The following is a 27,849-nucleotide window of genomic DNA, read 5'->3' on the forward strand; positions in this document are numbered from 1 at the left end:
AAAGCAGGGAATAGCGGAGACATCATCACACATACACAGAATTGATGAGGACAATTTTCACCTTGAGCTCATCCGTCAACCAGCTCCAGGTAGTTCTATGAAACTCTTTCCTATCCACAGTCAAATCTAGATTATACTTGTTCGTGAGTGCCATAGTTCTTTTAAAGAAGGAGTTCTTGGATGTCTCTAATCTGGAGTTACTGATGTGGAAAGCAGTCTTCTGTCTGGTATCCACAGCGGGAACGCGCAGATCAATGTGGCATAGAAGATCTGGCAGGTAGGTAGAACAAGAGAAGATGTGATACAACTGTTTTAGATCCAGTACAGTTCGCAGAGTTTCCAGAGATTGAAGCCAGAAGTAGGAACAGGGATTCGTGTAGAAAATTCAGTGGTAAAACATGTGATTACGTCTGGAAAGATAGTAGATGAATTTCATTTGTAGCGATTCTATTTGCTATATGAAATGTGCATAATATGGGTTCCATAGGAGCAGAGAACTGCAGTATAGAGGGTGGAATAGCTCGTTTCTTAATGTAAAGAAATCGGTTTATAAGGCAATCAATTCGATCGATTCACCCATCAGTTGCCATTTCTTGCCGCTTATTTAGGGGCGCTACTTTATGGTAATTATTTAGCCTTTGAGGTGCATTACTTGCAAGCACGTAATGTCAAACCTGTTACAAGGTAATGGCCAAGAATATAAAGTCTCAATAAAAACTCTTTCTCTTTTACTTCCATTAGCACCTTTAAACCCTTTCTGGTCACTAATAACTCTGCGATGCGATCTGAATTTCACCACGTGCAGATTGTCTCACAGGTACGGCGGCGATCTCTTCCCAGTCGCCCGCCAGTGGATAAAAGTAAGAAATTTAATTTGATCGGATGCCATTCCCTCCTTTACTATTAGAAGGAGAGTCTGCTTAAGGAGAAGATGGGAGGAAATAAAGGGTCATTTGATAAGAGGAAAGTGATAACGGGGTCGTAAAGGGAACAGAGAGTTGGTGATTAAGTTGGCCATAAAAAACGGAATGATGAGGCCTTGTTTGGCGCAGTTGAGTACAAGAGATTATGAGGTAAGATGCCAAGTTCATAGGGACTGTAATTGGTGGCAAATGACAACACTACAGTGAACGGGGTAGGAGCCTCGGGGATAACTCTTGAAAAACCAGCCTTGTTTTTCTTTCTCTCTCTTTTCCTTACTTATTCCGCTTGTGGAGTCGCAAATAACAAGTCGTTTAAAACGTTACCCAAAAATAATGAAGATAAAACTCCACGGCAGCAGGATGTCGGTAACAAAGAATGAGCTCAATTAAGATTGCCCGGGGCATTAGGACACAAAAACAATTAAGTTCGAAGATGGCGAAAAATCACCTCTGATAACTTTTATACCGCAATGTGTGGTTTTTCTTTGGTTTCATCCGTAAGTTTCAAATATATTTCGTAAGACGCAGAGACAACTTTCTTCATTCGTAATTTCAAGAAATGTAAAGGGGCTGGAGAGAAAAACCACAATCGTTTTTTTCCATTATCCTGTAACAAAACGTTCGAGTAAATTATATGCCATTTCCAGTCTTCCTATGGTAATAATAAACACAGATTGATCCTTTTGTGCTTGTTGATTGTCAGTAAATTTTGCAGAAATAATTTCAGAAACTCTTTAAGAAGAGTAATTTCTTAATTCTTTTACTGAATTTTACGAGTACAGATTGGCTTCCCCACAACGCGCATATTTCTCGAAACTAAGAAATCTTGAACATCGTCAGAGTCACTTTTGGTGAAACGGCTTAGCAAAGTTAAAGATAAAAATACAAGTACTGCAGGGATTTGAGACTAAATTATAACCAGAAACTGCATATGTTTACAATGTTCCCATTGAATTTAATTTTGTCTGTTGGTTTTAGCTTATCAACTCTTTGGCCATAATACAGCAGTATAATGTCAGCTCAAGAGAGTGTTCAGGGACCAAGGAAAAAAACAAGGAATGATGGAGGGATCGTAGGATCCCTCCATCATTCATTCCTCCCACAGCCTGAGATCGTCTAACTACAGCCCTAATTGAGAAGGCTTTTAAAGAATTCCTCTAGGGTCTGGAGGGATTCGAATACAAACCTCTCCATTCATTAAAATTGGAGAAGAGTCCCCAAGTACCAACTGACAGCAAGACAAGATTGCTAAATGATAGCGTTACCAGACTAACACCATTGCGCAGCACCACACCTACAATTTTAATGACAAACTGGGCTACTCATTTCATCAAAAGAGAAGCTTTAATCCAGCCTATATTATCCCATTACCCTCGTTTCTGTATTATTTTGGTCTCATCAGAGAACGGATGTGCAGCAGCTGTCCTCGAATAAATAACTCCAGTAGAGAAGACTATTGTTACTTATTCTCTGTGGACACCACCACCTAGACTATTTGGACTGTATTTCAGGGGTATTTGGCTCCTCGTCGGCATTATCCCGATGGTATAACAGCTGACAACCCATGAATTAATTTCACAATATAAAAGATGCTAAGTGGGGTGTAGTTTAATACATGTCTTTAGGGCTAAAAGCCCTCAGACTGCGGAAAGAGTTTGCTATCATATAAGTTAGTGCATTAGAATCATTTTTACATATTAAACTTTTCTACTGGGGAAGCGTTACTTATTCGAGGGGGGGTAATGACATATGCGACGCGTTGTGAAGGAATTCACAATATGAGATTATTGTAAGAATGCCACTGCATAACTTCTGCTGGTTTACTGCGTATAGAAATGATGCTGTTGCTCTGTGTTTTGCAGAAGGTTCCAAACTGAATGGTCCACTATAACATTCCAATGCGTTGTAACTGTAGTTGATATTTCGAATTATGCAGAACTGATTTCACATTTCGTGACATAGTGCTGCTATAAAATTTCGAGTATACGAGTTCATTCAAGTTCTTAAAACTTCATCTTTTTATACTGAATCTGGCTTATAAAAGGCAATGATTTAGTTTTTTTTTTTGCCCTCGCTGCCACCTACAGCTAATGGGGTAATAGATTTCAAATCTTTCTTTTCAGAGGGATGAAGGAATTCGTTTTTCGCGATTTCATGTTTCTCAACATCAACGTCAGAAGTTCCTCTCATTTAAGACGGGATTCGAACCTGGAATTTTTCAAACTAGTGTTGAGGAACTAAGTCGCTATACTGACATTGGAATCATTCTACTTGATGGGGCCACCATATAGTCAAGACTTGCTCAAGAACTGGTACAACTAATACTGTATACGAAAGTATAAAATGGGAAATACCTTAAAAGTTTTGGAATATATCTTTAAAAGGACAAATGACCAGTAGTCAGAGACGTAGGAACTATTTTCCTGCTACATTGCAGCGCCCTGCACTGCTCTTTAATCATCAACCATACTAAATCATTTACATTTGCTTAGCAATCGGACCAGCCACTCTATTGCCTGTTATCCTTGGGCAAAATGTTATCAATATGCACCATAAATTTTACATTTAAAACAGACGTAATAAAATAACTTCATTAAAATAAATTCTAAAAAAAGTAGGGCCTAACGATGACTCTTGGAAGCCACCGATTTTTAAAAATAAAGGTAATACAAATCACTATCAGTTCATTCAGGTTATGTCAGAATATGTCTAAAATACAAGGGAGTCTTGTAGCCAAGCGCAATTTGTATCAGGAGCTCGTTAATTACCATGTTGAATGCTGACGAGAGAAATCGGTATAAAACGCATTGCTTCTATTACTAAAATTATACGCCATTGAGACAATGTCATAAGGCTATTACATTAAACGTAATCGCCCCTCAAGGACGGCAAGCATATTGTTTTGGTCACAAGATAAAAGAAAAATAAGATCTTAACGTCTGGTTAAGATCTTAGGAATCCACAGAAATAATGGGCCTATTATTATCAATAATCATTCGTCCCCCTTAGCTCTACTATAATGAACGATGACGCAACCCATTTTTAACGATTTGAAAGAGGGCGCCACTTATGCATGCCTTTACCATACTTTCAAAACTCCTTGAAATAGACAAAAGGACGTGCAGAGATGGTGGACCCACTTAAATAAAAACAACAACTGGTTAGAAAAGAAAGTGTACGCTTTGTATATAATCTTGTTTTCGGGAGAGATCAAATGAGTTTAGGGCTCACCTCCCTTCTGGCTACTGCCACATAATTGAGTGCATCAGCCCGCTTATAACACGTCTGCATATGCCATCCGTTTCCATGGTTACATCTAGACACAAGATAGCAAACTCCACGCATTTACCGAACCCAGCTGCTCGCATCGGACTTTTAAGGCAGTGCCCAGTAACAACGAGAATTGCCCTGATGCAAATATTGGCTTTCGCGATATTTCTGAGTAGTCGCGTGTTCTCAGCAACATCAATTCCTTGCGACCATATCTTTGGATAAACAGAGCTACTTGATCCACGCTGATCCACAGCAGCAAGTACAAAACCTCTTGAGGAAGCGATGGCGGTGTCGTAAATTGGGTAGGAACATTTCCTAAGTGATCACGTTCTGAAACCGTGTCGCTGTCTCATTAAGCTAATGGAGCGAGCTAAGAAGTATCCCCGTGTATCGCAACACTAGACAAGAATGAAAGAAAGGAGAAGCTGGGTGAGGGGGGGATATCTGTGAACATCGTTTAGAACTTTGAGGAGCCAAGTGTATTTGCTAAGTAAAAATCTGTATTTCGTCTAGGGAAGTGTTACTGCGAACCCCCCTCGCCACTAATGCTAAATCAAGTTAACAGGTAAGGCGGTCTCGAGAATTAGGAAACTACCCACCTCTTAAGTGGATTTCGTCTAGACGTAACCACTAAGGAAACGCATATTGACAGTTAGAATGACTTCACAGGGATAAGCAGCTTGCGTTATTGGGCCTACGACACGTCTACTCTTGGAATTGAGAGCGAATGTATTCATGACTTACCTTTCTTGGTGCCTTCATTTCCTTATATGTCCTAATACTTCAATCACCTACTGTTAGACTTCCGGTATTTCCTATCACTATTCAGCTATTTCTCAATATACTCTTTGTGCCGATGACAGCGAATCACAATAGTCATTGTGATAATGAAGCATTGAGTTCGTTGACAACAATTGTGTCACTACCTTTATTCTGGAAAAGTTGGTATTCCACTGCGGGCTCAATCTTTGTTTCCCTTGGGACGAAGTAGAGGAGGACTTCAAATCCTTGTTTCGATAAATAAAATTAAGAAATGAATACTTCCAGCATCATTACAACAAGCGGAAAAAAAGTTTCCACTGTTTCGGTGTCATAGCACAAACAACCTACCCTTAGCTTCGGTCTACAAGTCTTACTGTTTCGCATATCGAGACGAGGGCATTAATTTCCTCTCCGCCCATTTCCACTGTCATTAGTCAACTTCGGCAGCAGGCATTTAACACTGCAGAACTCTCAGGGCTCCCTTCTGCTAGCCTTAATATTCAAACTGTGTCGCAGTTACAGCTTAACAATTAATCTGCTTATCGACAAACCTCCCGTGTTTTTTTTTTTTTTTCGTCGCTCGTAGCTAATCTCTGCAACATCTTAAAAGCAAACACGGGAAGAAAAAGAAAGGAAGAAATTAGCGAAATGATCTTCGAGTGAGCAGAGGAACTAATTAAGAACGTAAAAATGGAAAGCAAGTATTGTAAGGTGGCGTTGCTCACAGCGAGAGGATTCAATTACCCTACCCTCCTTAAGTTTATGGCGATGTTCCATTGATTACCTGCGACCTTTAAGTTTTTATTCGCAGTGAAACAACACCGGTCTATCCTTTAGTAACGGAAATTCCTGAATTCAGATGGAAACAACTTTATTGAGCCATGGCAGTGAGGTGAACTGCGTTCCAAAAAATCAACAGAAAGTTGGAGTTTGGCAATGCTGAAGGCATTTTCACTGGGTACTGAACCTGGGCCATCATGAATATATAACTTTTTCCTTTCCCAAAACACAGATCGAATACGATAAACATAGAAACAGATCATGACACATTTAATGTACGCTATAAAAATGTCATTCTTCACTTATATCTATGCATACCCACTTGGGGCAGAACAGGTTGTTTAGAACTTGCACTGAGTGAACTAGGGACTATGAAATGCCAGAAATGGTATCTGTAAATTGCTTAAATGTTATAATTGTCTTTCTTAGTTTTCGGGATAAAAATGTGGAGGTTCTGGAATGGAAAAGCAATGCAACTCTCGGCCGAGACAGAGTAATTCGGTTATGGTATAGTAAAATCACCAAAAAACATTCCTTCCATCTCGATTGGATTCGGACCACTGCTGTCTGCAAAAGCAATGATTTGGAACGCTTTTGTGAAACCGAAGTGATTATTTCATTAAAGAACACCGGAGATTTGCCGTTTTATTATTAAAGCCAATCTTTAAAGTTTGTTGTCTCACGTTTCAGTGGAACCTTTCTGCCATTGCCGTGGTCTTCTTCCCAAATCAATTTCATCGAGAACTGCGCGCCTTTTGAAATTTGATTATTTGCAAACAGCTTTTAACAAAAGAACTCCGCACGCGCAGAGCACAACATTTCAAGCGCGAGAGGCGAGAAAACTTTCTTCGATATTCACGAGTGTTTTTGGCAAATTCTGTTCTATTCAGAGTTCTGACTAGCTCTGAATGCCCGTCGTCAACCCCCCCAAAGAACTACGGAGAGCATAGGTGACATTCGCCGACTCTTCTACGCCGATACAACCGAAGTCCATTTCGTATCGCACCTAAATGTTGCCGTGACGAAAAAAAAGTAGGGTTTTGTTGAAATCAATTTGCATACATTCCACGTTTTCTTATTTCCATTAAGGAGAAAATTGGATTTTTAAATAAAATTTCCTAAAAGTGTGTTGTTTCACCGATAATTATGTTTCGGATGGTTTCTGTTTCCGTGGTTAACGTCAAATATTGGTGTATTCAAATCAGACACCGATTCATTTGAGACTCCAGAACTAGAGCTTCACCGAGTTAATATTTTGGATCTTTTCTGGATGGACTCAATTCTGGATGAACTTAAAACACAATCACCATAACTTTCTGTAAAGTGTAATATTCACATATGGTGACATTTTGTAGTACCAATACTTAGTATTATTGCTGTACAATATTAAGATAACATGGCCAATTACTTGGATCCCAAACTAGAAATAACACAATATCACAGATATAAACGTCTATAACAAAAGAGATGCATTTAATTTCAATGTGGTCAGTCTTATACACTGGGAATCCAATAGCTGACATCGTGATATTTTCTTAAAATATTTATTCAAACACGTTACAGGTATAAAACCCCCGATTACAATGCGCATGGTCCAAGACTTTCCCGGACAATGTTGGATACTGGTCTGTTATAATACGACTGGTGGTAGTTTTAACTGCCAGTGTCATTTTCCTTGGTTGTAATTTGTTTTAATTTATGTATCTCGCTGAACACTGCGCGTGCTAATTTTACGGGGTGTTCAGAGGTGCGCTCGTCAGTATTCGACAGCAGTATTAACCGGAATTTCTAACAGAAATGAAGCCATGTAAGCCCATATTGCATCATTAATTTCAAAGAAGCAAAGTTGCCAGAGACGGATAATTAGCACCCATATGTTACATGAATGGATTATTAATGAAATCTGGTTAAAGGAAGTGTTAGTAAGCCACAGTGGAGATAAGATTAATTAATTTTCATTGCGGAGCAGATCCATCTATTTACAATCAGGATGGTTTGGTTTTATCCTTTGAAAACCCGACATGTGGACTGAAAAATCAATACGTTCAAAGGTCAATCCGCCCGTATATTGCACACTGAACGTTAGGAAAAATGCTGCCTTCCCATGAAAAATTACTTTATTTCCTCGGTGATAATTAACCTAAAAGGGTAATTATTACAACACTTCGGATTGCATTCAATACATGTTGAAAATATTCACAAATATTTTCAGAGTGCCACCTGAAATAACCGAGTAATGTATCGAAACAAACTTCCAAAACAGCAAATCGCAACCGTTGTCATGGAAGCTGATTTTCATTCATTGTCACCTGATTAAATAACAAGTTAGGTGTGTGTGTGTGTTCTCCCCACTTAATCCCCAGTCAGTTCATTGGACGTATCCCGTCAGCATTGAGCCTGCTCAACCCATTTAAGGCCTTATACACCTCAATCAAATCACCTTGCAAGCGCCTAGTCTCCAGACGCTACAATTTGCAGAACTTAAAGCTTTCTTGGCAAGAGGACCCTTTCGTTCCCCTCACCAATCTTGTTGCCAATCTCTGTACTTGCTCAAGCAACTCTACATCCTTCGTAAAATGAGGCCTCCAGACCTTTACGCAGTACTCAAGGCGTGGCTTGACCATTGCCTTATACAGAGGGATAAATACCTTTTCCCTACTAGCAAAATTCCTGTATACCATTGACAATACCCCACGATCTGCTCTGGCAGCCTGTCTGCACTTCACAGAAAACTTCACATCTGACTGCACAATTACTCCCAGGTCTTTTTCATTTTCTATCACCATAAGTGTACCACACAGTCGGTATGTTGGTAAGTATCAGAGGTGCAGCCAGAAATCTTCGATAGCATCGATGCGGCTCGCCCGAAATGAGTGGTCGCAGAGGTTTTCATCCTGGAAAGCCTGATGAGTGGTGCATATCTGTCATGGCAGTTCTTGGCTGTTGATCTCAAAGATTCTTTCAGGTGATGATCATCCTTTCAAGGAACCCGAATATTTATTGGGTTCGGTAGAAGCTTACAGTCAAATTCAGAGTTCAGTATTTTATGGAGGAACATGGAAGCGGAATATTTTCTTCGTGAAGAAAGGGAGAATGAGATCGATGAACTTTCAGAACTCAGTGTAAATGGAAATGTTTTATTATTCCATCTACTCCGATAGAATAGTAAAACTAATGTCTTTTTTTTTACAGGAAAATCAGTTTTGAAGGCGTTGGTATGCCTTTTGGTGAAGCCTATCGCTCTAAATACTGATCTGTTTGTGTTGAACGTGTGACATCTAAAGGAATCAGAAGAGTGAAAAGATGAATGATTGCAAGTAATACTTTAAAATATTGTATTTATGGAGAGGATTATTAGTTTTGTGTCTGTCTGAAGGAAAGGATGAGGAATTTTTGTAGTTATACTTTCCATTTCTTACATCATTCTGCTAAATTTAAGTGATCTCTGAAGGTTAAGAGCAATGTGATCATCATCCACGATGGTAGCGAAGATTTTAAGATCATCTGAGTGGGTTAGGCAATGAATCTTAGAGGTGACAGATTTTTACCCACGTAATTCATGTGGATACTGCACAAGAGTGCTTAATGATGATCTTTCAGGGACGACTGGAACCATGATGCATTGCCTGGACTTTCACCACAACTGTATTCTGCCTTCCAGCAAGGTACTTCTTGATCCAGTTGAGGAGTACGTCTCCAATACCAAAGACAGAGAATTTAACTGACAGAATCAAACGCCTCTCACAAGTCTATATGAGATCCATGGACAGGATTTGCCCAAAGCCATTGTAGCTTCATTTCCGACACACAGAAGATCAACTATAACACACAAATTTGTTATAGTTGATCGTCTGTTGGTGAAGTTTATTAATGATCTTTATGATCTTTATTTGTTAATAGAGGCTTGCAGTGGTCAAAAAGCTTGGAATAGACAGTTTAGAAATTAAGACAATTAAATTTAGATTAAATTTAGAAATTAAGAGTTTTTCATCTTTTTTGTGGCTCACTGGAGTTGTTGTACCAATATTTAAGGTATCAGGAAAGAAGCCCACTGTGAATGGAGGTATTAAAAATAATGTAGCAGCTCAATGAGCTCTTCTTTCAGCTTTGAGAGTACGATAGTGGAACACTATCTCACAGAAAGATGGACGAAAAACATTTTAGAGCATGCACTAAAATACTTTCGTACAAGCTAAAGATAGATGAGATTAGATTTATTTTTTAACTTTATGCACTTTTGTTTGTTATTTTAGAGAAATCCGTTGATTTGTAATCATTTTCCTTCCGGCAGATTGACACACGAAGTGACAAATTATAGGAAAACGCGTTACGACCAATGAACGATCATTACTAGTATAATCAATAGATTGTAAGATACACGAATTCTCGCTCTGGGATGGTGTCGTCCTTTCCAATGCATTCATTTATCGCTTATTACTTTCAAATAGCGGCCCATTTCCATAAAAAAAAAAAAACATTAAGAAAGAATACCCGCTGATAACAGAAAACTTTATTTATTAATTAAATATTATTATTCCTTGACGGTGAAAAGCTGTCAATCCCTTCTAGGTTTCAATTAAATCACGTAACCAATCCTAGCGATTTCCAGTTCTGTCAATATTCACGAGGGATAACCTGACACACTAGATTTAGAGCGAAGTCAAAAACTGACTTCAGTATTAGCCAAGTTAATCAAGTGTCAACAGTCGGACTTATCATTTGGAATTAGCGCTCGAAGTAGCTTCACAACTCGTAAATTTGTGTTCTAACCTATGATAGGAGGCGCGCGAGCAACATTCTCAATAAATATGTCACACGAAGAGGCCGGAATTAATATGGCGTGGCTGTGCCCTCAGTTACTCGGTGATTTGCACTTCTAAGTCTGTGGTGCGCGTTTAATCAGAGCATTTGCGTTAATTTATCTCTTCAGTTATCGTCAAATAGCGCGGTGGAGGTGTCTCGATGATGTCTTATTCCACGCTTAACCGTACGTCAAATAAAGCAAGTTGGGACTGGTTACCTTTCCGTGCACTAACCACCGCAGCTGCACAATAACGGCCTACTTCCTAATCACATGTCTAGACTTCCGAGGAATTTTAAATGTTACACGTGCATTTGGTGCTGTATTTAGCTCGAGCCCGGCGACTGCTGCATCACGTTTGATCAAACTGTTGTTAGCGGTCTCTGATGCTACTCTTCGTATTTAACGTTATCGATGCCAACTTCTTATCTTCAATTTTAAAGATATATTACTTTCGTTACTAACGTTTTCCTGGCAGCATTACCCAACGCTAAACGCTGCTGTTTAAAAGCAAAGTGGATTTATTTGAATGGCTTACTTCTATTGTTTTAAAGACATCCTAATTAATCTATTACTTACCACGGTAACCTTTAAGACATTATTGCTTGACGTGCTATTATGATTTGGTCTATCTAATTGTCTAGTTCCAGTATTGATCCATTACGGCTATTTTCAAGATAAGAACCTGAAGCTGCTGCTGTAGGTATTTTAAAGATATATGGGCCCGGTTTGGCAGTGGCTGTCCAGAATTTTCTAAAGGGATGGGAGGCTAAAGCACTGTTTCGAGGAATAATTTACGTATATAGACATGCAAATGAATCTTTGTAAGTAGTAGCAGTAATGGCAAATGATGCAAGAAAGCAAACTTTTATAGCATGACACAGTTCACCCACCTGTATACTCCAAGATGGTCTAGGTCTCCCTTCAGTTTATTCAACCCATCCATTTCCACCACAACAACAACAGATGAAAGCTTGTTCCAACAATCAACCACCCACTGGCTGAAGGCAAACTTTCGCACATTTGTCTTGCAACCATCCTTCCTCAACTTGAATTTATGCCTCCTAATGACAGTTGGTAGAATTGCCGTCCTCCCCACACCGGGTGGAAAAGTCCCGAGTTCGAGTCCCGTCGATGACGTGACGAATTTTATGGGCCTTTTTTACAGTGTGGCTGAGTTAGTCAGTCTCAGACGAGGGTAGCATGGTTTTTTGTGCAGAAAACAGAAACTCGACCTCAGAACATACGCAATTTACCGCCAACATACACGGAGCAATATGGCCTTCGTCCCTGATGCTCCTAAAAACTCTCTCATGTGTCTACACACATGAGGGAGTTATTAGAAAGTGGAAGAATATCATTAACATTCAGTATATTCAATCCATTCAAATCTTTAAACACCCCCAATCAGATCTCCCCGCAGGTGCCTAGTCTTTAGACGCTGAAATTTACAGAACTGAAGCCTTTCTAGGTAAGAGCACCCTTTTGTTCCATTCGCCAATCTGATTCTCTTTCTCTGCACCCGTTCCATCAGATCTACATCCTTCCTAAAATGAAGCGTCCAGATCTGTATACAGTATTAAAGTTGCGGCCTAACCATGGCTTTATATAAAGGGATAACCATCTCCTTGTTCCTGCTAGAAAAGTTTCTGTATATTATTGACAAAACTCCATGAGCTGTCCTGGCAGCATGTCTGCACTACTCAGAGAATTGTCTGACTGCACACAATTACCCCCGGGTCTTTTTCATTCTCCACTATCCTGAGTAGATTACACACAGTTAATAAGTTACTCTGGGGTTACACTGTTACCCATATGCAGTACCTTGCATTTGTCAATGTTAAACTTCAACTGTCATTTCTCAGCCCACTGACCCAATTTTCCTAGATCTTGTTGCAGTAACTGACCCTGATGACTGTCTTTAAACACCCTTCCAACGCTTGTACCATCTGCAAACTTAGATATTTGCCTGATATATATTCATAAATATCACTGATAAATATTGTAAACAACAATGGACCCTGGGGAACTCCACTAATTCATATGAACAATAACTTTAGTTCACGAAGAGCCCTTAATGCCACATTGCTCCAGTTTGTAAAGGGAAGAAGGGTTCCCGAAAGCCAGTTCAACTCTGCAATAGTACACTGTGATGTGACAGTGTTCTGTACAATGGCCAGAAATGAGTATGTTGTTGTTTCTGGCCACTTTGCTACCAGGAAAGCCTCCCCAGTTGTCGTCTAACGCGACGAGAACAGGGAAAGGGTACAATTAATCACGAATCATCACGGACTTCAATTATTACATAGTGAATGTTCAAAGAGAAGTTGGAAGCATTCGAAGGAGTCAAATTCCTGCACCTGTCGGAGATAGTGCGAAAAGCCAGTGGGCGCCTGCATAATCCCGTGCTGTCGGAGTCCCAAATCGAAGGATTCAGCAAATTTTTCTTGGCCCACCAACACAGTCAGTGGCCCAGCAAAAACTGTCATATTAGAGCTGCACGAGAATTTCTTCATCTATCAATGTGGTTGATGTCTGCAAATTGCGTGCATTGTCTGGTCGGTTTGCCTGTATGCCTGGAAGAAAAGCCCGAGTCTCAGGGTAAGGAGGGGAAGAGAACCTTGCTATTCTCACCTGAGATCGGCTAACAAAACCACGGAATGACAAAAGTCCATAAAAGTTCCTCGCTTCATTGACAGAATTCGAACCCAGACTTTTCTACCCGGTATGGAGAGGACGGTGATTTTAATACCAGTGAAGACTAGGGGGGGGGGAGAAATAAATAGAGAAATTTTTAAAAAAATGGGTAGAGGGATATAGGGCACATAACAGATACAACTGAAGTCCATCCAAAATGAGGTGCACATCCAAAGTCGTCACTGGTCAAATTGCGACCGTTATGCAGAATGCTCACACGGTAATACAAACTATAAAAGGTAAAAGATCAACTGCAGCCATTATCAATCCACTGCAGGATGGAACCTCCTCAACAATTCATGTTGAAGGAAAGGGACCATAATGTACCATGCTGGTCCAGTACGGGTTGGCAGATCGACTGTATTTAGCAGTCAGGGGCTTGAATCCCGGTCTACTCAAAGAGCGTGCGATATTGTACTCCCGCTCCTAACCACGGAAGCCTCTATACAAACTATAACCAATTCAAAATCCAAAGTGAAAGCCCTTGTGAAATAATGCACGAATCATAAGTTCATCAGTTAGATAAACAGTCCAAAATTTGTGTTAGGAACCCCACAAAACCCAAGTTTAAAGAACAACGTCCCACATTAAAACACAGGTCTGATGTAAAGCAAGTGAGATCCAGAAGAAAGGAGGATCCACATTCGTAGTCATCTCAAAACGGCGCTGGTCGGTTTGCCTATTTTCCTGGAAGAAAAACCCTAGTAGTCACCCAGTAATATGGTCGTAGTATATTTAATTTAAGGCCAAGACCCAACTTTAAAGTCCAGGTAAAATTCCTGTGTTACGCAAGAAGTCTTATCTTCTTCAATTAGAAAGAGTCGACAAGCTGGGACACCTCAATTAAATAGTAATGTGAAGCAATAAAGGTGTAATACGTGTGATAACCATAGCCGGCTACAATATTGTTTTGATATAGTAGATATTACACATTTTTCCACTTGTATTTATGCATTACTTAGTTCTGTGTTTTACAGATAACACAGAAAAGTTGGTTGGTTTAAATGGAAGTTTATTGGCACAAGGGCAACTGAGGCCAAACACAGAAAAGTGATACCAAACCAACTATGGTAGAGGCCGATGTACCTTTCATGATTTGGATACTTCATGATGCGGTGCAGACCCCATGAGAATATTGCCGGATTAAAGGCATTCCTAGTATATTACAGATAGTTTTAATGCGTTGTTATGCAGAATGCTCAATTTTTAAGGTAAGAGAATTAATGAATTAAAAACATATAGGGTGTCTATAAATTATTCACTTGATTTTGAAGGTTTATTAAGATTTTATTGCGGTTGGTATCTTAAATTGGTTTCTCAGCAGTTATCAAAGCAACTCAATGATTTTATCATGCAGTTGGCAGCCTTGACCCCAGCAAGCATTGCGCCAGTACAGCATTAAAATGGGGGCGGTGCAGAAGAAAGCAATGTACACGGTGTGGCTGTGAGATACCAAATCTCCAGTGACTGTAATGAGAAGTTTACAACGGTATTTTAGAAAGATCCACCTACGGAACAATCAATGAGGCGATGGTTGAAACCGTTTCAAGAAACCGGTACTGTGTTGCACAAGAAAGGAACAGGTAGGTCTAATGTATCTGTAATAAAGTTTCGGAAAGTCAGGAAGGGTTTATCTGAAGTCTTACAAAATCTAACCGTCGGGCAAGCCTGCGGCTGCAAATACTGCGAGCAACATGGAACAGGGTGGTTCGCAAGAGTCTCACGACAAACCACAACGAGAGGAATTCGCTGTTCACATTCTCAACAGCACAGATATATATGAGCACTTTCTGGAAAATTTCGTTTTCAGTTAAAAATCGGTAAAGTTTACAGACACAATTGTCGCATATGGGGATCTGAAAATCCCACGAGCGTGATAGTCCCAAGGTAAATGTGTGGTGCGTACTGTCCTTCAGCCAGATGACTGGGGCCATTGTTTCTCGAAAACACTGTGAATTACCTAGATATGCTCGAATTGTATACGCTGCACCTCAGTTCGAAGTTATGCAGCCACATGATTTCTATCATCAAGATGAGGGACCACCACGTGCACGATTTCTTCAATAAAAGATTTCCTAACCGATGGATCACAGCCGGGATGGTTCCATTCTATGGCCTCCTCCTTCCCCGGATATCACATCTATGGATTTCTTTTCATAAGAACAACGCGTATGCAATAAAAAGTTTCACACAGTTAAAACAACGGATTGAACAAGTAATGCCTTCCATTTCTCAAGAGGTGTTTCAAAACACTTAGAATGAAATCGGCTACCGTCTTGACATTCTAAGTGCTACCAAAAGTGCCCATGTGGAGGTTTACTCAAGTGCGGTTTTGTGATAAGAAATTCTTTGGGTTTCTCTGTTAAGTGCAGCAAACGATTTTATAATACCCATTATAATAAAAGTTTAATCGAGCTTCATAATCAGGTGAATAATTTATAGACACCGTGTGTAATATGTGCTCTAACTGTTCGATACTTCTTTTGTTTGTTTGAAATTGCAGTTGCCTGGTACACAAAGATTTTCGATTGCTGTTTCTAGAGCAGAACGTACTGATGTTTAACCCAACAGAATTATTCTTCGCACTTTTAAGCGCATTAGTAAAAAAGTAAATTTTCCACTTAATTTAAAAATACCATCGTTTAGAAAGTTCTCGTGATCGAACACGGCGGTGACGTGGCTGCCCATCGAAATCGCTCTCGAGTCTGCCAGAAGCGAGACATCTGTTTTTCCAAATCATACAAATATTTATCTTGCGTGCCACCACTCTTTCGTAACTATGCCAGCTAATCTAAATCGCTGAGATAATATTTCATTTGTGAAGATGTTTTCAAGAATAAAGTGGGTGGGAGAAGTGTCAAGAATAGAAGACCAAAAAAAAAAGGCTAAAAAGGCGTTTGTCTTTAATTACCTGTGTGCTTATAGTTCGCGAGATATTAGGGAAAGCTGATAACGCGAATTAACAAAATTATAACCTTAACTCATTCGCAGTGCGGACTGATTTAATTTCATCAGTTTCTCTTCTGCACGAGCTGTCATGTAGCCCTAGTGAAAGATCCGGCGAGACGAGAACTGTTTAGATACTTAAGTCTAGTTAATTATGAAGCGTTATGAATTTAATTAAAACTCGTATTTCAATTTTCACGCTGTCCTACACGGCCACCTATAATTAACTGGGATTTTATGCAAATTAATTGTGAACGGTCCTTACACTTGTCTCCTCTCGCTGTCACGTGACTGGCAAACTTTCCTCCGAGCTTTTTTCGTGTTTGGACTTGTAAGGGATTTGTAAACTCTCCCTGTACATTCTTTTGCAGGAGTTCAACCACCCTGCCAGTGATCAGTGTGCTTAACTATCCTAGTTGGGCTGGCGAAGTTATTTTCCTTCACTGAGCATCTTAATTAAGTGAATCGCATCGAATATGTTCAACAAATGATGGGTGGATCAAGACAGATGTGTCCGAAGTGGTTCCTAAATGCGCGTGTTCTTCTGCCGACAATTTTATTGTCCTTTCATGAGCAAAATTACAATCGCAGACTTATGTCTAGTTGGATTATTTTGAATTAGTACCAAGCCTTCAGGCGAGCTGCAAGAGGAATTCCGCACCTGGATAGCAATTGAGTAAGCCGGCACCGCAGTTTGACCAAAATTACATTTTGCTAAATACAAGACTAAAACGTATGTTTATAACTATACTAGTACCCTCACGCTCCTAAAATAAAAAGAAATGTTTCAGATATAATATCTCTGCTCCTAGAAGACCACGGAACAAATCCCAACAATTCATGGCTTCATGCCTTGCTGTGTTCTAAGGTTTTAAATATCAATATGGTAGTGGGACGAAAACTTGCGGATTTTCTCCTAGGTTTTACACACTACTTTTCATAATTTCTTATGAATGGTGTTGGGAGGGGAAGGGGCTCATTTCTGCTAATCTTTTCCTTCCAGTAAACAAATTAAACACGTCCATAAAAGAAACTATGGTAACATCGACCATCTGTGGAAACATTTTTCGATATTTCTTGATGACTTTAGATATATTTGGTCAGTCAACCAAACTCGGCGATGTATATCTCTGTTGACCTCTGATACTAACTTGCACAGTACTCTGAAGTTCCACGATTTGTTTTAAAGACAACACCCTTAACCTATATTAGGACCGATCTCGACTCAAAATATTTTACGACAAGCTCAGATTTGATATGAAACTGCTATAGCCTAATTAAAGATGATACAGTGCACAGTACCAAAATTGAAAATTTTGGTGTTTGCCTACAGAAAAAAAAAAGAACAGAACACCATATTTAAATAACATTTCTTAAGCAGCAGCATCAAGGTCTGGTCGCCAATTATAAGCTTCCCGATAAGTTTCTTCAAGGCTTTCTTTCCAAAGAACGCCATGTAAGCTCAAGAGATTCTTCACACTTAAAAAAAAATTCTTACCCACGACACATTCTTTATTTTCTCCTCTAACAACGAAGATTTGATAGATTCCAATTAAAATCGAGGATTTTTTCTAATTAATTAAGCAAATATTATTTTACATCAAGAACAGTCTCTAAGAGATGCTTAAAGTTCCCAAAGGCTTTCTTACTATTTAATTCGAGCCTGGAGGAAAAGGATTTATAAATTTCTTTTAAACGCATTAAGTACAAGGCCAGAATCAGCTTAGGAGGATAACCTTGTAATCCCACGGATTCTCCTGACTCCTTGAGAGTTTCAAACACTGATTAAGAAGCTTTAGACTCTCAAATCAGATGCACTGTTTAAACTAGAATTTCTTTGCAGCTGTTAAATTACTCATAATAAGATCAGCTTTGAAAATCCACTCGGAGTACTCACAGCTGTTCCGAGTAATAGCCCAAAGATGAGCGAGAGTCTGAACAGTTATGTCTACAGAAAAGTTCCACTTCGCTGCCTTAACTGTAATCGCACGCGATATACACTTCAAAGATTCATTTCTGTTCCTTAAAATATCTCAATAAGTACTGCCCTTCGCCAAAGTAAAACTTCTTCACACAAAACGTGACCTTAATAACCGATTTGTCTTTCTCACTAGAGTTGCCGAGAGTTTTTCAATGATAATAATAGACACCAAAAGGTTAACGAACTTAAAATAATCTTAGTAGTGGACGGAGAAATAAGAAAGTCAGATTATTTGTACATTAGTGCCAGAAAAATCCAAACAAAACTAAAAGTAAGCGTGCAGTTGTTGGAAACAAAAAAGATGGCCCTCTGCATCAGTTGAATTATCAGACGGATGCTTAAATTGCCATGATCCGACTAATCTCTATCCACAGTCTCTCTCTCTCAGAGGCTGTATAAGGAAGAATTAATAAAGTAAATGTTAATCATCCCGAAATTATGTAAAATTTATTCATAGTTTTAAAAATTAAATTTGGATTAGTTTTCGAGATTAACTTCATTAGATCAGGACACAGATTGCTGCACGCAATCCACACGTTTTCTAATAACAGCCAATCCGTATTTTTCACTTCTGACAGTAAACAGCAAAATCACTAAAAGCAGAAATAATCTAATGAACAGAGGAGTGAGTTGCAATAAATGTCACGTGCTCACACATCTTGACACACTCCATGCGTTAGTGATTGCAGCGCCGTACACAGTAAAGGACAAATCATTTCTCTATCCACTGAAATAACGTGTTCCCCAGCGAGTTCTCCGTGCTGGTAACGAACCGCTGGGAAGTAGAAAATGTTCCCACTTTACTCTACTACAACCTAAATATATAACTTAATAATGATACATATTTTCGGAAATATGGTGCATGCATCAAATTTAGCTAACCCTGAAGATCACTCTTTCCAATCGTGCTCTTTCTACTATACAGGATGTATTTCGCGATGCCAATTACAAACACTCGTTTGGTACACTTAATTTACAGGAACTGGATGTAACAAACGTTTATTTACAGTTAGAGAATAATTGTGCTAGAATAATCATCTACTCAGAGAGTTCACATCCCAATACGATTGCTCAAATGTCCTTCACTACGAAAAGACTAATGATAGACATTGTGATACCTTAAATGGGTATCCCATTCAGAGTGCGAAATACAAACTAGGTATGGTATGGGATGGGATGACAAACTCACACGCTTTACAGATGAAAAGGGACATTGTGGCATGTTAGATAAGAACCAACTCGGATACGGTGTCCCAAACTCGTAATGCGCTACGTGGCGAGATGTGTGTCCCCAGTTGCCCTTCATGATCCTTTGCTCCTACCGTTAATCTTAAGTTACCGTTAATCTTAAGTCTCCTACTTAAGTTGCCTTCTTCTCTTTGTTAGTAAGTTACTACTTTTCAAAAACTATCTTCGTTCCCAAAAATGAAAGATCTAAGCTGAATAGTACTGTCCCATCGCAATCTTTCCCTTTCCGAAGGGAAAGGGAAAGATTGCGATTTATGACCGTTAAAATTTCTTTTATCACCAGACTAATCCATCAGCACAGATTAACATTAACGATAAAGCCTTAACCTTTAGATATTATTTTGACATGATCAACCGTTAATTTTTATCATTGGTATTTGTTTAGGTGTACTGTTGGTTTTAAACGTATTAGGATTCTATGGAAGATTCAAGTTTGCAACAAACATCGTAACTCTGGCTAAACTCCGCACTACCAGATTAAACTCGCCAGACATTCAGTTGTCGCACCTCCACGCAGCAAAAGAATTGTGGGATCTTCAGCAGGACCCGTAATGCTCATTTTTCATTAGTAAAGTCTGAAGAGAACGCTTCCCATCAACTCCATCGGCTTTTTTAGAGTGTCTTGGAATTGACTGCGAGACTTTCTACAGCGACAAAACTTATAGGATCAAGGTCTTAAAAGAACCTTATCGTATTATCCTATGCTAACCTCAGGAAACTCTCAAAAGGTGTGAATATATTCACCCCGTTGAAGGACTTGTGTTTAGAAATATATGCATACTCCCATTTTGATCTATTGTCTTGAATCTTATTGTTATACAATAAAAACTTTGTAAACCCTGGCACTATGTCGTGACGGGGTAATGCTAGTATCGCGTGGTATTCTTATATTGTAGTAGAGTTTTATAATAATAAAGGAGTCCAGGGCCAAAAAATGTTCGAAAAAAAGCTGTGCCGCATCATTCCCAACCGAGTTGGATCTTTAGTTGGAATATGATGTAACTCAACTCGCTTTAATGCAGTTGAGGTTATTTATTCGTGATAGAAGCAGGCAATTTAGCACATGATCTGGAAAGAGTAAAAAAATAGTTAGGGCGTAACTGATACATTGGTTAAATATAAACGGTTCTGTTCATTTTTACCAAGATTAAAACATTGCCAATTGGTAACCATGGAATCATGGTAACTCAACTGTAAATATCCATTCTTTATACAGTTTATTTTTTTGAAAATTGTCACTATACGCGGTAAACTTCAGGGATGTTTACAAACGGGTAGGCTCCAAGCATGATATAATTCTTCTTACTTTTCCTTCCAGATGAATCATTTATGTGAAGGTTATCGTTCTGCCGCTGATATATAAACACGCGTGACCTAAATCTTTCATATTCCGTACTGGAAACAAGATTATACCAGAAACTGTTTTTTCTTTTGTTTTGTTTTGCAGAATTAAAGGAAAATTTTAAATTTTTATAACTCACTCATTAAAAAAGTACCACAATTAAGCATTATGTTTCATTAACAATTTACCAATGTCTGTTTTTGACGTACATAATCATAGGAAATGTTTTTAAGGCGATTCTACCGCTGAAATATCGGGCTATTTATGCATAATATTAAAAAATACTGGACAATCGCAATACCCATACTGGAAGTAGCATTTGAACACCTTGACCTTTATTTTTCAGCCAAGTACGTTGCCCACTGGACTAATCCAACCGCACGATTAATTCGTGCGGTTGGATTAATGGCTTAATGGAATTTGGAATTAATTGGAATTTGGTTTAATGCTGGTGACAGTCATTCTATGGGGATTACAGGAATTAAGAGACTGTATTATCTAATAAAAATATCGAATTATTCCTGAAGACAGACTAAAGATGATCTTTCAAATATCTGGACGTGCTATGTTCCCGAGGATGCTGGATTTATAATCTTCTGTATTTTATTTATTTATTTTTTCCTACTTATTGGTAGATCGGTCACTTGAATCATATATGCTGAATTGTCCACATAATTATATATTCTTAAATATATAAAAAAACTTTGTGAAAGAGCCCATAAACAATACACAGTATGACAGTCAAAGTATAAAGCCTACAGAGTCGTCATAGATGTTTTCAAAGAATGGACGATCGAATGAGAGAAAGAAACCCCTTTTTCAGATGCAAGGAAAAGAGAACGAAAGGAGGTTTAAATTGTTGTGGCACAAAGAGAATGCTCACAAAGGGCAAAACCATTTTGGAGTCGCACGGAAACTTAGACCAAGTTTGAAGCAATGCGGTTACGCCTTCGGCATCATGCAGATTGTAGGACCGGAGAAGTTTTTTTCTACTCTATCACAAGAAAGCACGTGCATCGATTGGATGGAAGGACAACAAAATGATTTATTAATGGCATAACATCAATAAAAAGGAGTTTAACCCAACAACTTTTCTCGCAAAAAGTCTACGTGTGCCAGGGTCAGATACACAGAAAACAGTAACGTAAAGGAATTTTCCAAGGAGACCTGAAAACAAGAATTGTATTTCGGGTGAGGGTACTTACAAACAAGATGGTCATATCAACCAATCAAATGAATAAAGAAAACACATGGATTTTCTGCATTCATTGGACGGGTCAGAAAAACTTAACTTTTTTTTTTAATTCTCGAAAGTGTACCAGTTCTGGATGCTTCATTATCTGAATACCATCTAACCAATGAATCCAGGTATTTGATAATGCGCATACGTTATGGCCTATCATTTTTTCTCATATTGCTGTCTTGAACTTACCCTTGAACGCAAACCATGATTTTTTGCACGGTGTGTAAATGAATTTTTCGGACTGCGCATGAATCCATGGGAGATTAGGAAAAAATGTACCATTATCTTAAAAAGGATAATTCCTGCTTTAACAGAGCGTGTACTTTTTTTGTTTAATTCAGACGGACTCAGGTGCAATGAACTGTGCAGCTTTTTAACCGATACGGTTCGCAAGAAGCGTAGAATTCCATTACGACACAGTTTAATTATTTACAGACTGCAGTCTCTTCACATTGGATTGTATTACCGGGTTCTAATTGAAAGAACATTGCAGAGCAACAAGGGTATGATTCGGTTTCATTTTAATGACGAACTCCATGGCCGTAATTTAACAAGAAACGCTCTTTTCTAGGCGTTGCTTATGCACGGAGATTTCCTTGAACACCAGCCTTAGTAATTATTCACCAGATGTGAGGCTAATTGCTCTTCCAGCAGTCTCTTGTGCGAAGAACTAAACCTCGGAGGTCACCGGTCCTGAAGTCACAAATAGGGCAAGAAAGAGTTCAATTTAAACGTGGGGAGGGGGTGAATCTGATGTGAACTCTATGTATTAATAATTCATATAAAAATTTCTACGACTTGATCTCTTTCTACAAGAGAGAGTAGCCAGCAAACGCGGACAGCTTTCTTTCCTTCTTTTCTTTAATGATCGCTGCTTGTGAAAGTAATGATAGACAGTCGTAATGGATTCTGTGTTATCTTGTCTGCTCAGGTAATATCGTGCGGTTCCATTGGTTATCGACTAAAAAGATGTTCGGCGTTGAAATACTGTAAATATTTTCAAAAGAAATACGTTTTTAACTTTTATGCATTCTCTCGCTAAGGAACACAGAAGCGAGCAAATGAGACATTGTAAAAGGCAAGTTGTACAAACAAGGAAAAAGAAAACATTTTATTCTAAATATGAGCACGAATGTGGAAACAAGAATAAACCGGAAGAGATGGAAAAATTTAAATGATAACGGAGTTAAGATGAAGACTGAATTTGGAAAGGATAAACTCTTTGAAAGATGTTCCTGTGAGCATAAATAAAGGATGATCAGTTCTTCGGTTCACGAGACGCCCTGACTAGACAACAAGCGAAGAGTAGCGTCAGGAACACTTAGAAAAATCTCTCTCTAAAGGTCATGGCCACGTAAGAGAGTAATGCTGGTCTGATATTCGGTAGATATACATGGCGGAAGCCAAAAACTGGCTAGCAGATGACTTGAGCCTCCTTAAGGATTCTGTTAATACATACGGACTAAAGACCTTTAGTTAGAAAGAATGACTGTTTAAAAGCTAAGTTGATAGCAAATGTTCTAGATGGAGATTATGTGGAGATATCAAATTTAACTTCGCAACCAGAATTTCACTCTGGGCCCTTAAGCACCTCACCATGCGTCCCACCTAAGTTTAAACCCAAGGAACCGCTAGAGGAAGGTGAATGAGAACATGCAGCCGGACTCGAACAATTCGACTTATCTTTGGTAAACAGAAAACAGTCGCTATAGGAATGGTTTCTGTTCATTCGAGGTTGTCGTTCATGTTGGTAAATTTATTTATTACTTACTGGATGTGGTTGGAGGGGTGCGTATTTCCGCTATGTACGGATTGAGACCAAAATGAAAGCTGATTGACACAAAATTCTCGAAAAATAAAACAGTCCTAAGAACGGAAAGAATAGAATTGTTTGATTGTTGATGATAAATTAATATTGGATTAATATTTGTAGAGAGAAACATCTGATTAATCGATGTGGTGTAGACAATGAGTACATTGAATCTCTGATGAAATGAACTGCATATAATCTCATCATTGTGGATATAGATTAAGCTAAGTCTGAGTTTGGAAAGGAAATTCAATTAACTGTAACGTAGTTTCTAAAACTAATTTTCTGATTTGAGACCAAATTAAACATACACTGCTTGATTGTTGTTGGTAAATAACTAAAATTGTAAAGTACAGACTTTCTGTGGTTTAACACGATGTAGTTCGGTTGAGAGCTGAAATGACCGAATATCTGAGACCAGTTAATCGATCCCCTCTTCGTATCAAAATTAAATATAACAGAGTAAATAAAGTATGCGCTTATGATCACAAAATCCGGAGATATGCTTCACTAATTAAAATAATTGAACAGAAAGTTATTTGTCTCATTTCCTTATATTTTGGAATGATTAATTCTGGATTACGAGAAACAGCAACTGAGGTGATGAGAAAGAAGGCGTCTTTGAATAATAGCAGTCTTATTTGTACAGATCAACTGGGAATGTTGTAAATAAGTATTATGTATCTCTCCTATAAATACATTTGCCCAATTATTTCCCCATTATACCCAGAAGCAAAGCTAGCCAATACAGATTTAGTATTTGGATAGTTAAATAATACATGAAAGCGGACTTCTTTCTGCATCCACGAAAACAAAGAGAAAAAAAAAGCATTCACTCATCTTCCCCATCACCAAAATGTGCGCTCCAATTTCGCTTTGAACTTTACTTAACGGTAAGAAATTCATTCCAATGGTCTACAACACGTAACCCGAAAGTAAACTTCATGAGATCCAGCCTTCCTTTTACTTACCAAAAGTTTGTATTTGTACTCCCCTCTCCAGTTCTTTTGTGTTTTTCCGAGTAAAAATATACTTCCCTCTTTTATTTTACTGATGCCCTTCAAGAATTATACAACTCTACCACCCCTCTGTAATTGCAAAAGGCAATTACAGAAAGAACAGAAGTACTCAGAGGGAGGGAGAAAATGATTTTTCCCGATATCACTAATCGGTGCCATTCTACTGACTTCTCTAGCCATCCTCCACCCGAATTAAAAATAAAAGCTTTAAAGCATCCTCAATAACACTGTCTAAAAACCTTTACTTCTCCACTATTCAATTAAATTCTAGTTTTAGAAACAAGTTTCTTCTTTTAACTAGGGCAGTCCACGCTGGGAAAAATTCCCACACCCATAAACCACTCAGAGAGTCCCTCAAGTTTTAGAGTTAATCCAAAATGCTTTCATCATATATTCCCTCCTATCAGGACCGGGCAAAACTGCAGACACAAGAACATTTTTTCCCTAATCGAGACATTTTTCCAGCATGACCTTATATGTCTTGACCAAGTAATCAGTTCATTTATGCTACGAGTCATTAATTGTCATACACCCTTTAGTTCTCTTAAAACGCGGATTGTCATACACCCTTTAGTGCTTTTAAACTGGCAAATGGTAGTCACATTAATTTTCTCTTCTGCCATACATACACTTGTTCTGTAACAGCTGACTTTATTACAGAATACATTTCCTCCGATTTCCCATACAAAAACTAACCCCCCCCCCCCCCCCAATTACGAGTATCTCCTGTGGAATCAGGAGACCCTAAAAACTGATGAATTACATTTTAAAAAAATTTCCTTTAAAAAAATTCAAAAACAAAGCAAAGCAAAGATAAAAAAACAGAATGAAACATCCAATGCATATCCTAAAAGACTAATAACAGAAATACAAAATAAAGTTCTCGTGAAAATTTAGTGATTTTGCCAGTTGGAGAGGTCTGGGTTCCATTCCCGTCGATTGATTCGAGGAATTTAAGTTAGCCCTCGCTTGGGACCGACTAACTCAGCCATGTTATGAAAGAGGCCCATAAAAATTCCTCACATCATCCACGGGATTCGAACTCTGGTCTTTTCCACCCGGTGTGGGGGAAGACGCTAATCTTAGCAACTGTACTACCACGAGGGCTTCTCAGGCGGAGGGAGTAAGTGTCTTCCCGGTGAGTTTATGTGGGTTTTCGGCCAGTGAACACACTTATTCAGACAATACAATATTGTCTAAGCCACTGATGTGCCAAACAAAGTAAAAATCTAAAATCGCTCAATAATGAATGTATGGACTCTATGAGCACAAGTTTAATCCATATATAAAGCACACAGAAATTGAATAAAATCACAGAATCAACTAAATCGAAACTTGTATCACAATATCATAAAAAATTGTAATGAGTTGCAGTGATGGAACTCATTGTGAAAAGCTAGTCCATGATTTCGACATAACACACAAAGAAAAACAACTTGAAAGAGTGAATTAAACCAAATCTGGCTAGATCATAAGCTAAATTGGGTAAAACAAATGTTACTAGCCGGAATACTCGCCAGGGCCTCTACCTGGGTGTCTCCTTTCCTTCTTAGACTAGTATTTCTTTCTTTAATTCAGCCGCACTTCACCTACGTAATTATCTCATGGGGTACCACCAGTCAAGAAAACCTTGCGAGAATCAATTCCATTCTCAATCGATGTATTCGTGCAATTTTGGGCCTTCCCTTCAACTCATCGGTTAGTTTGAGATACAACGAAGTGAGACTCTTCAGCATCTATCTACAGAAAGCCAAGGTAGTCTTTGTTCGCAATGTTTTGAAGACACCAGACTTGCTCTTCTCTTCAGATCCTTTTTCATAACTCCAGAAGAAGAAATATCGTACGATCTAAGAAATGAAGCAAACCTGAAGGTTCCGGTTTTCAGAAAAGCAATAGGTAAAAAAAATATATAAAATACAGAGGCGCTAAAACGTGGAAAAAAACTTCCTGCAAAAATCAAAAATGTCACTTCACTAAACCGATTCAAAAAACTACTAATTGAACACATCACCAGGGATATCTGATTCAAATTACCTTCCACCCAACTCCTGGATTTTAAAAACACAGAGGAATCACTACTAATATAAAAATAATGTAACAAATGTTAAAGGAAGCAGTTGGCAAATAGTTTGAAAATTTCTGTGCATACATCGTCTTTCTTTTCTCTTAACATTTAATTGTAAAAATATTCACAAAATAAGTGGTGATGGTTTACGAAGTCTTCTATAAATAAATGTAAAAAAAAACTCCAATTTATTTGTCTTTTCTGTTGAAAATTACTTGTATAACTTCAGAACTGCATCTTTTTAATGTTATTCACATAGTTTTCTAAAGGAACATCTCCTAAAAAGCCATTGGCTGATGTGTTCTCCCTTCCTTTTTGCTGTCATCTTCCAAAAAAGGTGTAACATAAAACAGGGATAAATAAATTATTATTATATTTATAAAATCCCTGGTTAACACTACAGCTGTACAATAGAAAGACCATTCATTTTGTAGATTACTTCTGTGGCTTGCTTTTATGTATGGCCCAATGTAAATTGGACTCTTTTAGAACCAACCCACAGATTTATCAACTGCGACTAACACAAGAATTCTAATTTATTCGCACTTCCACAAAATATACACAAATTTACTTTTTTCTATCGCCTGCATGTCACAAAAAAGACAGTTGCTCTACGGTATATTCGGGGATGCTGACAACATAAAAGCGTCGTTGGCCAACCAGGAAACTGACCACGGCCAGATGATCCACGATCCTTAAAAGAAGGACTCCGTTTACTTCTATATATTTAACTACTTGCGATACATATAAGGCTAGACATGTCCCACATGAGTACACTTGTCGCTGTGTGGATCATCTCTTTATTCTATTATCGAGGAGTATGCCTCTTACAGATGACCTATTTAAGGAGCCACGGTTCTTTACCAGCGGGTTTATTTTTGTCTAGTTTTATGCCCATTCGAATGATGGGTGTGTCGAAAACTATGCTAGCGCAGCAACCGTAGCGTTTGTTTTTCTTT

This window comes from Mastigoproctus giganteus, chromosome 6, assembly GCF_048544385.1.
Source record: "Mastigoproctus giganteus isolate SK-2022 chromosome 6, ASM4854438v1, whole genome shotgun sequence".
Lineage (NCBI taxonomy): Eukaryota > Metazoa > Arthropoda > Arachnida > Uropygi > Thelyphonidae > Mastigoproctus > Mastigoproctus giganteus.